The sequence below is a fragment of the Homarus americanus genome, unplaced genomic scaffold (assembly GCF_018991925.1).
Source record: "Homarus americanus isolate GMGI-L3 unplaced genomic scaffold, GMGI_Hamer_2.0 scaffold43264, whole genome shotgun sequence".
Lineage (NCBI taxonomy): Eukaryota > Metazoa > Arthropoda > Malacostraca > Decapoda > Nephropidae > Homarus > Homarus americanus.
In genome coordinates, this window is record NW_024728490.1 from 164,158 (window position 1) to 177,525 (window position 13,368).

Sequence of the window (13,368 nt, forward strand, 5' to 3'; positions counted from 1 at the left end):
ATTTTAGCAGATTGGTTAAATGCAAAGCCTAATGGAGGGTGGTATAGACCCTTTTTTTTTTCCACAGGTAGAATTTTGGCAACTGCAATGTGTCCATAAATTCGTATTTGTTAATTTGTCTATAGAGTCATCAGTCAGTCAATCTGTCAGTGACTGTTTTGATCTATGAAAAAAAAAGTCCATCTCTACCTACAGTACGTATGATTATTATTATTATTATTATTATTATTGTTATTGTTATTGTTATTTTTATTTTTTATTTTATTATTATTATTATTATTTTATTATTATTATTATTATTATTATTATTATTATTATTATTATTATTATTTTATTATTATTATTATTATTATTTTATTATTTTATTATTATTATTATTATAATTATTATTATTATTATTGTTGATGTTGTTGTTGTCGTTATTATTGTTGTTGTTAATGGCTGAGGTGAACTGTGTATTTCCACCTCAAACACCAATAAAATTTGCACGATACAAAACCTTCCTTAAGATACAAACTCATAGAAACAGATAAGACTTACCCCAAAAAACTTTCTTTCTAATCTATTATAATTATAAACTTAATACTAAGGCCAGACTCGTCTGACGGCGCCGCTAAACACGTCATAAGATGGGGTGGAAGGGATGAGGGTGGGGGAGGCGAATGGTGAGTGGTGGGAGGCTGGGAAGAGCATGGTGAGGTGGCGCATGGAGGAGGTAAGGGGAAAGGAGGGTGCATGTGAGGCATTGTAATATGTAGGTCTCATAGCCAATTTGTTTTATGGTTCTCAGCGACCAGCATACACAAGCAGGGGAGGGGGAGGTGTGTGCTCATTATAGTATTGAAAACCCTTCTCCTTGTTCCAGAGGCTATCGTGTGTGGGTTGTGTGTACTGTGGGTGTAGGGGATGTGTGTACTACTGTGGGTGTAGAGGATGTGTGTATGCTACTGTAGGTGTGGGGTACTACTGTGGTGTGTGTACTACTGTAGGTGTAGAGGATGTGTGTGTACTACTGTAGGTGTAGAGGATGTGTGTGTACTACTGTAGGTGTAGAGGATGTGTGTACTATTGTAGGTGTAGAGGATGTGTGTACTACTGTAGGTGTAGAGGATGTGTGTACTATTGTAGGTGTAGAGGATGTGTGTGTACTACTGTAGGTGTAGAGGATGTGTGTGTACTACTGTAGGTGTAGGGTTGTGTGTACTACTGTAGGTGTAGGGTTGTGTGTACTACTGTAGGGGTAGAGGATGTGTGTACTACTGTAGGTGTAGAGGATGTGTGTTTACTACTGTAGGTGTAGGGCTGTGTGTACTACTGTAGTGTGTGGGCTGTCAAAGTACTGTCGTGTAGGGGTTTTGTATACTGTTGTAGACGGTTGTATACAGTATGGTCATGGCTGGTGTAAACTGTGTCGTCATGCAGTGTCGTGTGTTTTATCGGCTGTAGGCGTCGTGTCGTGTCGTATCGTGTCGTGTCGTGTCGTATCGTATCGTGTCGTGTCGTGCCGTATCGTATCGTGTCGTATCGTATCGTATCGTGCCGTGTGTGTTTTGTCTTCTGTAATAGACTGCGCCAGGCAATAAATCACCACCTCTGGCCAGTAATTAGCATAACTTCATATCATTTTCACAAATGTTTCCGATGATATAAAGAGCTATATATCAGAGCAGTGAGGGGAGGACTTAGTAAAGTAATCACAGTGTTATGTAAGAGTCTGTTGACCGGGTATTACTACCATCGGGGTGGGGGGTGGGGTGAACGGTGGCTTTAGGTGACAGACACTGGTGAAAATTACATGGGGGTGAAAATGTTTGAGGATAGTTTGACGGTGAATAATTATAAGGCTTTGAAAATCCTCATATTGGTGTTATTTTTAGAGTGAATATTATAGGGGGGGGAGGGGGAAGGTTCTCTTCACGATGGTGTTTTACGTGAAAATTATATAGAAGCTTGGAGGGTGACCTAGTGATGATAGGTCTTAGTGAAAATTATATGGGAGGATTCTTGTATCGGTGATAATATCTGGGTGTAAATTATACCGTAAAAGTTGGTTTGGAGGCAGGAGGTTGTGTGGTGATGGGCGGAAAGTCCCTCACGTCGAGGCATTGACCAGTTAGATAAATTAGCGGCATTTACTCCTTTTAAGAATGACTCGAATTTCCAAGGGCATCATTTACTCCGATCGTCAGTAAGTGACTTGGGAGGGGGTGGGGGGTTAGTTTCCTGGACAAGGTTTATTGAAGCGAGTATCTGTGATTAACTCTGTGTTCGTTGTATATATATTGAGCCCAGAGACAAGACATCAAAACAGTCAACAATGATGACCTTACTAGAAGATTATTGTCATTATACAGTCGCAAGTTATTGTCTTTTCAGCTGTGTGTCAACTACCAGAGTTATTAGATTCATGAGGTCGTAGTTTTTCCATCAATATAACTTTGGAAAATGAAAACTTTTTATAGGAGGAGAGGTGAGGTGAATTTCCTTAGTATAAACACTGGAATAACTTGACAAAACTGTAGTCCTATTCTCAGGTATTTCATTGCGTTTTTTATTAAATTATTACAGTACGATAATTCTCTTCGCTAAGAAATATTATATACTACTGTACGTGTTTGTTTTAATACACACTCTTGGTATACAACCTGAAGTGTCGACTCTATTCACGGTGGAGATGGGTTTTTTTTTTTTTTGCCCTTCATTCCTCGGCCGGGTATGAAAGAGGTAATTTTTTCTGAGTACTTGTGTTAAGCGGTGTTGACCCCGCTACCTCCTGCGAGATGTGAAGGATCTTTGGTCCCAGCGTCGAGGGTGATGCAGGAGTGTTAATTAGCCCGGCGCGAGGCTCCTCTCACCTGCCTGTGTCACTGCTTCACCGTCCTCAAAGGTTCGCACGTCAAATTTCCCCCTAATTAGAGTTGTTAAGAGTTGGTCTAACTGCCTCCTTTTAACCTACGGCTGTACAAAGATGGCGCCCAAAATAGCGTCGAAATCACACCGAGTGAGACACTCCCGCAGTCAGATGAGGACTCCTCGTCTCCGGCAACAGGGTGAAGGAAGTAATATTACGCGCGACAGTCTGGCCCTCTGGTGCATGGTGGCGCGGCCGAGTCCCTCTTGACATTCAGGAGGCTCTAGGACAAGTGTGTCAAGAAGTCAATTACCTCCCTCTCTCACTCTTATCCTCACTCTCACTCAATTACCTCCCTCTCTCACCCTCTCCCTCTCAGTCTATATATCAGGTGGAGTGTTAGCTGTTTCCTGCTTTTTGCCGGGGGGTGGGGGGGTAAGGTGTCTCCAGTCCACGTCACGTTCTCATGTCGATTAACACCATCCTCACTATTTTTCTTCTTTATTCCCTCCATCAGAAGTCGCACCGTCATCCATGTTAGTTACACCCCGCGCAGGTGTTCACACAGGAGGTATTATAATGCAATCACACTCGTCTTTGTGTCCATGGTTGGTCGTGGTCTGTCCTTCACGCTGAGGGGCATTAAACTATATGTGTGGTGGATTTTCTTGAGCTTTAAGAGAGAAACATTCACTCCCACAAGATCTCAGGCGAGTGAATATTTTGCTTAGTCTAATTATTTCAACTTGGAGATTTAAGCCCACTCCTAGGTACGTGTTTGTGACTTCAGATGAACGTAAATACCTGGACTTTGAAAATGAAATTTGAATTAGTTTATTGAGCCATAAAAATACACACTGAACAACAATATTAACATAGGTGAGTCGAGTAAAATTCGTCGCCATGTTGTCACCTCACGTTGCATCATTTAGGTTACAACATGGTGATAGTTTGGTTGGTAATGGTGTTTATATCATTAATAATAATACAAATTTTTAACTTGAAATGTTGTATATATGATTTTAAATTTAAGAATTGTAGTGTAATATTATTTTTTTTATTGTTAGCGTTATTTCTTTATCATCATCATCATCATCATCATTATCATCATCATCATCATCATTATCATCATCATTACTCCCGGAACTAATAACATCACTGCAGTAATAACGGGTCGTGGTTAAGACTCAACATTACTCATAACTTGTGTTGGCTTAGACCAGAATGTTAGTATTATTTTACCATTTAGTTTTGTGTGGGGGTTTTAAGCAAGGGAGAGGGAGAGCTTGACTTTTATGATGGAAAACCAACAAAAAGTTTTCAGAGTTTTGTTTGATTGAGGTCCACGGTGACTCTGGGGGCCTGAGACCCAACTATTTCTCGGTTAACTGTAGTGGATGTGTGTGATAGTTTTTATATTGGTGTTTATGAATGTGTAGATACAGTATATATGTCGAGGTTTATATATACATAGGATATAGGGGAGATGGGTGGTAATATTATACAGAGAATGGATTTCTTTTGTGGATGTACAGGAGGTTTAACGATAAATTTACATACATACATACATACATACATACATACATACATACATACATACACAAGTTGTATATTTATTTGTTTGTTTGTTTATTTATTTGTATATTTGATTTATTCTGCTATCGTGAGGACAATCTGTGCAACAAGATTCTGAGCACTGTTGAAATTACCTGGACTGATGTGTTGATGTGTTTGTTAAGTATATATCAACTACCGACAGTAAAATTAGGTTCTATGTACAGTGAATCAACACCTGCAAATAAAATAAAAATAAAATTTCCTTAAAAAAAGTAAAAGTATATGAAGTATTTTGCCTTGTATAAAAAAAAATCATATATTTCCACCCAAACTATTGTCTAAAAAAGTTTATACTGTACATTTTATATGAACTTCCCCACCCACACCTCCCACCCCACCCCACCCACACCCCCCACCCCCACCCCACCCCCCACCCCTACCCCACCCACACCCCCACCCCACCCCTACCCCACCCACACCCCCCACCCCATCCTCCCCACCCACAGCCCCAACCAGACCCCCAACCACACCCACACCCACACCCCCCCACCACCTCTCCTCCCCCCACCTCTCCTCCCCCACCCCCCCACCTCCCCCCACGCCACCCCCCACCTCACCCCACGCCACCCTCCCCACGCCACCCCTCCCCACGCCACCCTCCCCCCCACGCCACCCTCCCCCACGCCACCTCCCCCCGCCACCTCGCCCCCGCCACCCTCCCCCGCCACCCTCCCCCACCCCCCCCACCCTCCCCACGCCACCCCCCCACGCCACCCTCCCCCCACGCCACCCTCCCCCACGCCACCCTCCCCGCCACCCGCCACCCTACCCCCACACCCTCCCCCACGCCACCCTCCCCCACGCCACCCCCCCACGCCCCCCCCCCACCCCCCCCACCCCCCCCACGCCACCCTCCACGCCACCACCCACGCCACCCTCCCCCACGCCACCCTCCCCACGCCACCTCCCCCACGCCACCCCCCCCCCACGCCACCCCCCCCACCTCACCCACCCCCACGCCACCCTCCCCCCGCCCCCCCACGCCACCCCCCCCACGCCACCCCACCCTCCCCACGCCACCCTCCCCCACGCCACCCTCCCCCCGCCACCCCCCCCACGCCACCCCCCACCCTCCCCCACGCCACGCCACCCCTCCCCCCCACGCCACCCTCCCCCCACGCCACCCTCCCCACGCCACCCTCCCCACGCCACCCTCCCCACGCCACCTCCCCCACGCCACCCCCCACGCCACCTCCCCCCACCCACGCCACGCCACCCCCCCCAAAAAAAAAAAAATCCATTTCCAGACAAACTATTTAGGAAAAAATTTTGGGCTGCATATCGATACGTAAATAAGGTCAGGATTCTTTTATTTTTGTATAGGAAAGCTGTCAGAAAGCTGTTCGTGTGTTAAGCTGGGAGTTCGAATGTGGCGTTGTTTAGTTGAACTTTGGTGCAGTGTGGTAGGGATGGGGATGAGGGAGTTAGGGATTAGGGGGGGTAGGTTAGGGGGAGGGGGTTATATCCCTAACCTAACTTAGCCTAACCTAACTTAACCTAACCTAACTTAACCTAACCTAACTTAACCTAACCTAACTTAACCTAACCTAACCTAACCTAACTTATCAGTGATTTAACTGGCCTACTACTTTATCCAGTTTACATAATGTTTGTGTTTACTGTGATGTTGCCCGTCTTAGTAAACAGATAAAAAGTTGTTGATTGTTTAGTGTAGAAAATGAAGACTTAATAATCAGTGGTTGTAGATCGTGGCAGTTTATGAACCAATGAAATGATTACAAACAAAAAAATAACAATAATAACAGTTATAACAACGATGGCAAGAGTAACTTTTATGAACAAAAATAACATCAACAACATAGGCAATCAAAACACTACAATACTGCTACTACTACTATTACTATTACTACTAACTACTACTAACTACTACTATTTTTTATTTTATTTTATTTTTTTTAATTTGGCCTCCATCCTCCCATCCTCCCCCAATAGCCATACCTTCTCCGCCATTTTATTACCTTAAAATTAAATATCCTAATACATAAGTAGCTATCCTATCTGTGTTGAATTAGTTGAGCCACAGATCTATGCGGCATTCAGTGACTGTAGCCTCATAGTCAATATCTGCAACTGTTGTCGGCTGATGCTCTCGTTCCCCTGAGGCAGAGCAAAGCCGACCTAAGGAGAGAGAAGGACAATCGACATCTCATCCAGGCTGTAACATAACTTCGGGGCTGCTGCTTCTGTTCAGATATCACCTCCACGAGTCTGGCGTAGAAGCATCTTGCACTTGGTCCCATCCCACCAGAGGTTACTACTACTACTACTACTACTACTACTACTAATGATAATTAATAAACTATAGTTAGATCCAATAATAAATATATAATAATAATAAACAAATAATAATAATAGATCTAACAAGAAACAGATAGAACACGTTATATAAATTAAGTAACTGCAGTAGACTAGTAGAAGCCGTGGCACGATGGTCTACTTTACTACTATTGATTATCGTCGGGGAAGTCCCAGGGAGCCTTGCGGTATATCGGTAATTTCATGGCAAGAGCTGAGGGGGTCGTGTCTTCCTGCAGCTCAAATGGGGCCCACCCGAACTAGGCTAAACCATTATGATCTGGGGCCTATTAGGACTGGGGGTTAGGTGAGGTTAGGTTAGGTTAGGTTGGGGTTTACCACAATACGGAGGTTTAGGTTAGGTTAGGAACTTTTTAAGGACTGCCGCCTATTTGATAATAATTAGTGTTCCCGTCTAGTGATAGGGAGGGGTGTATGACGTAGACAACCATTTGGTGGCAAGATTAGAAAACGGAGTGAGGAGAGAACGAATGAAAACGGATTGACGAAGACACTAAATGAATGGGATGAAAGGGAGGAAAAGAGAGACAAGAGGAAGACTAAGGAGGGGGAGAAGGGTTGAGGATAGCGAGGAAAAGGAAGAGAGAGAACTTTGTAGAAACGCATAGAGAAGGTAAGACCATGTGAACGAGAGTATGAACGAGTGTAGTGAAGTGTGTCAGGTTAGTATGTATGAATCAAGTGAGTTGTGCAGTCCTGATGACGTGTTTTATGGACACACACACACACACACACACACACACACACACACGCACACACACACACACACACACACACACACACACACACACACACACATACCTACAATAGTTGTGAATTCGTCCGAAGATATTCTCTCTTAATAGCACCTGTGTAACTTTCTTTATTACAAACATACCGTACATTCCTCTCTCACCCAGCCTGTACTGCATGGCGTCAGGCTCTCGTGGCTCAGGCTTAAACTAAGTCCGTGAATATTGTTGTAATGTTTAGTGATCAGTGAATCAAGTTTTTGAAGTCCTGTAGCTCACACAACCCTCATGAAGGTGTGTGAAGATGTCCTCCTCCTTATGAAGATCTTGTCACCAGGGAGCCAAAAACCAGCCGAAGTACAGTTGGTCATCGTGAACAAACACACAGCAGCAACCGCCCTCACCCGTAAAGTTGGTCATCACCCTCACACGTTAGACAAATGAACGGAGTAGAAAAAACGTACATTGGTCAGAGAGAGAGAGAGAGAGGGGGGGGGGACGGTGTGGCTGGATCAGATTTACCCGGTTGGTTTTTATTTCAGTTGGACAAACGTGAAGCGATAACGACTAACGAAAGGCGAGTGTAGAGAGTGAGGTTACTGGGATGGGTGGCGGTTAGGGGTGGCACTGGGATTGTAGGGTGGGTGGCAGCAGGGATGGGACTGAGGTTGTAAGGTGGAGCCGACAGTATACTTGTGTCGGGATGGAGGCTGGTCTTTAGATTGATATTAATTACTTTGTTGTCATGAGTGGTTGGTGGTGGTCCTGGGGGGGGGGGGTGTTAGTAGCTGGCAAGAAGAGCCACGGGGAGCTACAGACCAAGAGTAACGTGTGGGGGGGTGAGGAGACACAGTGCAGTGGTGAGTTCAAGATGATTAAATTTTCTCTTGTTAGGGAATAATTTAATCTTTATGAGGTGAATATTGTTATGTGTCCCTCTGTGTGTTTATTCTTCACTCTCAGATAATAATTGTTGTTGTTTTCGCTTCGATGTTTTATTAGTTTTCAATTTCTCGTTTCTTGGTGATTTCCGCTATAGTTTCATAATATTAAGTTGGGAGATAAATTCTTTGGTACTTACTGTGTGCTGTAGTGGTTTGAGATTAGGCATTTCCTCAAGAATGTTTGACTAAAAAAAAAGAAAACTAATTTATTTTAATGTGAGGCGCTTGCTGGTGTGTTTACGAACGATATGTCAACAATAATTTTCTCAATTTGTTTCACACACACACACACACACACACACACACACACACACACATCATCTTACATAGCGTAGTAAAGTTTGAGGAAGATCTCACTCCTTCCAGCTGATTACCGACAAAATACCATCAAATTTAGTGTCGCCCTTCGTCTCCACACAAACATCTCGAGACATCTGCAGCAATTCTCGTCAGTTTAGAGCTCACAAACCTTAACTTTCTTCATCTTTTACTTGACATTTGCCCAGACGTCACTTGTTATTGATGTTTGAGGTGGGTGTCTGGAGGATATTTTACCTGATGATCGGTTTAACTTCCTGCACCTCGTCTGGACACAGCCCTGCACGTTAAAGGTTAAAGGTCACTGTTTTTGCTGTTTTTAACCTTTGATCTTTCCTGCGTTTAAGATAATTACATGAACTAATCTCTATCTCTGGACCTGTAATTGGCTGGATGGAGAATAATAACAAAAGGTGATAATTTGTCAGGGATCGAAATGTTATCTTAGTTATTTTTTATATATATATAGGAAGGATAACATAGAGAAGTGGTATAACTATAGTTTGAGAGTTAACGGGAAGCATTTATTGTGTCTGAGGTGTTGAAGAGTTGTCTGTTCATGTAAATTAAAATTGAATGAACGTTGCTTGATAATTCTTGCAGTTGAAGCACATAATAGAAAAAAGAAATTAAAATTATTAGGTATTTCGAAGGGTGAAAGAGAACTAACTTAATGTTGTGTTTACTTGGGACAAAAAGTTTTAAAGAAAGTATAAAATTCACGACTGACTCTCGATACCTTGATGCCGAGTCGATAATCCTCTTATTCCCCCCAGGTTCCTCCCGCTCGGCCCCCACCAGCCCCCTCCCGCTCGGCCCCCACCAGCCCCCTCCCGCTCGGTCCCCCCCAGCCCCTCCACCAGGTCCCCACCAGGTCCCCGCCTCCACCAGGTCCCCCACCAGGTCCCCCAGGGTCCCCCCCGCCTCCAGGTCCCCGGTCCCTCCACCAGGTCCCCAGAAAAATAAGAAGGTTGATAAAACATAACCTAGCCACCTTTAATCCAGTGCCTGGGGAGGGGGGTTGTGCATGAACTACCCAAAATCACTCTTTTGATTTTGTGAAAGGAAAAATTTAAGAGTACAAAACAAGAAGGAAAGGTTGACATTCCGTAACCCGGCAATAAGGGAGAAATTCAAGATGGCCACCAATACATTACGATATATGTTTTTGTCCATATCTTCAGTTGTACTCCTCATAGGGACATGTTTTTGTGGGTAAGGATTCCAAATATCCCGAGTAAATTTAGGTTCTTAGATATGGCTGCCAATATGGGTCTTTTATGATGATCTAATGTAAGATACTGTGTGGTATACTATAAAAGCTTTGTTGAAATTAGTTTTAAAATGAAAAGAGCATATTTAAAACAATGTTTCTAGAATGACAAAGACAGAGTCACAGTACTGTATTTATTACACACAAAGTCATGATTATTCACAATAAAAATAAATAAATTCTCCATGTGTTTGTAAAATAAATGGTCTGAAACACAAATAATTTCGTGCAAAATATGTCTATGTTTATACAATAATAAAAAATGAACAACTGAAAATGCTACTTGTTACTACTCTGAGCACCATGTACAGTACAAGTAACGGTGTGGTCACAAGTCTAGCCAACAGCAGAGGTCTCGGTGTACTAGGCAGGGCCCAGCCAGTTGCTCTCTTGAACTGATCACTCGGGTGGGTGACTCAGACGCACACAAGTATGACATTGATCCCTGCACTGCCATTAACTGGGTAGTGGTGTTGGGAGCTGTCACCTCGACCTCGACTTACCGAGTGTGACTTACCGACTATGACTTACCGAGTGTGACTTACCGACTATGACTTACCGAGTGTGACTTACCGACTATGACTTACCGAGTGTGACTTACCGAGTGTGACTTACCGACTATGACTTACCGAGTGTGACTTACCGACTATGACTTACCGAGTGTGACTTACCGACTATGACTTACCGAGTGTGACTTACCGACTATGACTTACCGAGTGTGACTTACCGACTATGACTTACCGAGTGTGACTTACCGACTATGACTTACCTACTCTGACTTACCGACTATGACTTACCGAGTGTGACTTACCGACTATGACTTACCTAGACTTACCTAGTGTGACTCTACGACTATGACTTACCTATGGACTTACCGACCATGACCACTAGTGTGACTTACCGACTATGACTTACCGAGTGTGACTTACCGACTTAAGTGACTTGACTATGACTTACCGACTATGTCTTGCCTCACCTAATCCTGGGAGGTGGGGAATGGTACCATCCGTCAGGCTACAACGGAAGGTATCAAGAACCACCGACTGGGAAGGGTGTGTTCCCTCACCCTTCATCCTCTCACCCCTCCCTCACCCGTCATCCTCTCTCAATCCTCACCCTTTCATCCTCTTACCCCCTCCCTCACCCGTCATCCAATCCTCCCCACCCCATCCTCTCACTCTCTCACCCTTCATCCTCTTACACCCGTCATCCTCTCAATCCTCCCTCACCCTTCATATTCTCACCCCTTCCTCACCCTTCATCCTCTCTCAATCCTCCCTCACCCTTCATCCTCTCACCCCACCTCACCCTCTTCATCCTCTCACCTCCCTCACCCTTCATCCTCTCACCCCTCCCTCACCCGTCATCCTTTCACCCCTCCCTCACCCGTCATCCTCTCACCCCTCCATCATCCAGATAGGATTCAATTTAGCGTAGGACATTTTTTGACCGGAGAATTTGTTATAGTTATTAAATTTAGATAATAATTTTGAAGGCGATGAAGCCATGATTAGGTTAGGTTAGGTTAGGTTAGGTTAATATTGAACCCTTGGCCAAGACTCTCGCTGTGTTGATCAACGCCGCAGTAAACTACCACTCGTCCACCGCCGGGGAGCCTCGCATCTCCTATTCACACTCATGAATACCAGAGGCGACCGTAAGAGCTGCTAATTTCACGTTGCAAACAAGTCATCAGTCGGTTTATATTTCATCAAAGTTTGTTGAGTTCATTTTGGCCAAGTCCTCCCACAGCCCCAACTCGCTCGATCGTAAAGATGCAGCCACTCTGGGGCTCCTGGAAAACCATCTCAGTATCAAAGAGTCCGACCCCCCGCCCGGGAGACTTGAAGCCTTTACTGCCGTTAAGGATTGGGGAAAAAGGGATCAACTTAATACACGAACCACTCTATTCTAAAGCCTCAAAGGAACCATTGGTGTATTTACATCACCACTGTGAGTGAGGCTCGTTGCTTAATGGATCTACGTCCAGGGGTAATGTTTTTTTAATGCTTTTACTAAAATTATGACAGTAAACGTGTCTGGTTTTTCGAGGAAATGTTTTTGTAACTATTTGATTAATTAATTTTTATTGTCTGTCTAAATGGTAGAGTTAGTGTTTGTCGTCCTTGCATCAGTTTGTCTGTTTGTGAAGTCATTTGTTCTGATCGTCTGTTGTGGCTTTCTGTTCATACCGTGATGCATCATTCCGTTTGTGTTAGTCCGTCAGTAATTATTTGTTAATGGTCAGTGGTCGAGGTGTGAGGCCAGTGGTCGAGGTGTGAGGCCAGTGGTCGAGGTGTGAGGCCAGTGGTCGAGGTGTGAGGCCAGTGGTCGAGGTGTGAGGCCAGTGGTCGAGGTGTGGGGCCAGTGGTCGAGGGAGGCCAGTGGTCGAGGTGAGTGGTGTGAAGCCACTGGTCGAGGTGTGAGGCCAGTGGTCGAGGTGTGAGGCCAGTGGTCGAGGTGTGAGGCCAGTGGTCGAGGTGTGAAGCCACTAGTCGAGGTGTGAGGTCATTGATTGAGGTGTGGGGCCAGTGGTGTGTAAGTGGTCGAGGTGTGGGGCCAGTGGTCGAGGTGTGAGGCCACTAGTCGAGGTGTGAGGTCACTGGTCGAGGTGGGTCTGGTCGAGGTGTGGGGCCAGTGGTCGAGGTGAGGCTGGTGGTCAGTGTGTGGGGCCAGTGGTCAGTGGTCGAGGTGTGAGGCCACTGGTCGAGGTGTGAGGTCATTGATTGAGGTGTGGGGCCAGTGGTCGAGGTGGGGCCAGTGGTCGAGGTGTGGGGCCAGTGGTCGAGGTGTGAGGCCACTGGTCGAGGTGTGAGGTCATTGATTGAGGTGTGAAGCCAATGGTCGAGGTGTGAAGCCAGTGGTCGAGGTGTGAGGTCATTGATTGAGGTGTGGGGCCAGTGGTCGAGGTGTGAAGCCAGTGGTCGAGGTGTGAGGCCACTGGTCGAGGTGTGAGGTCATTGATTGAGGTGTGGGGCCAGTGGTCGAGGTGTGTGGGGCCAGTGGTCGAGGTGTGAAGCCAGTGGTCGAGGTGTGAGGCCACTGGTCGAGTGTGTGAGGTCATTGATTGAGGTGTGAGGTGTGGTCGAGTGTGAAGCCAGTGGTCGAGGTGTGAGGTCATTGATTGAGGTGTGAGGTCAGGATTGAGGTGTGAGGCCAGTGGTCGAGGTGTGAAGCCAGTGGTCGAGGTGTGAGGCCACTGGTCGAGGTGTGAGGTCATTGATTGAGTGTGAGGCCAGTGGTCGAGGTGTGAAGCCAGTGGTCGAGGTGTGAGGCCACTGGTCGAGGTGTGAGGTC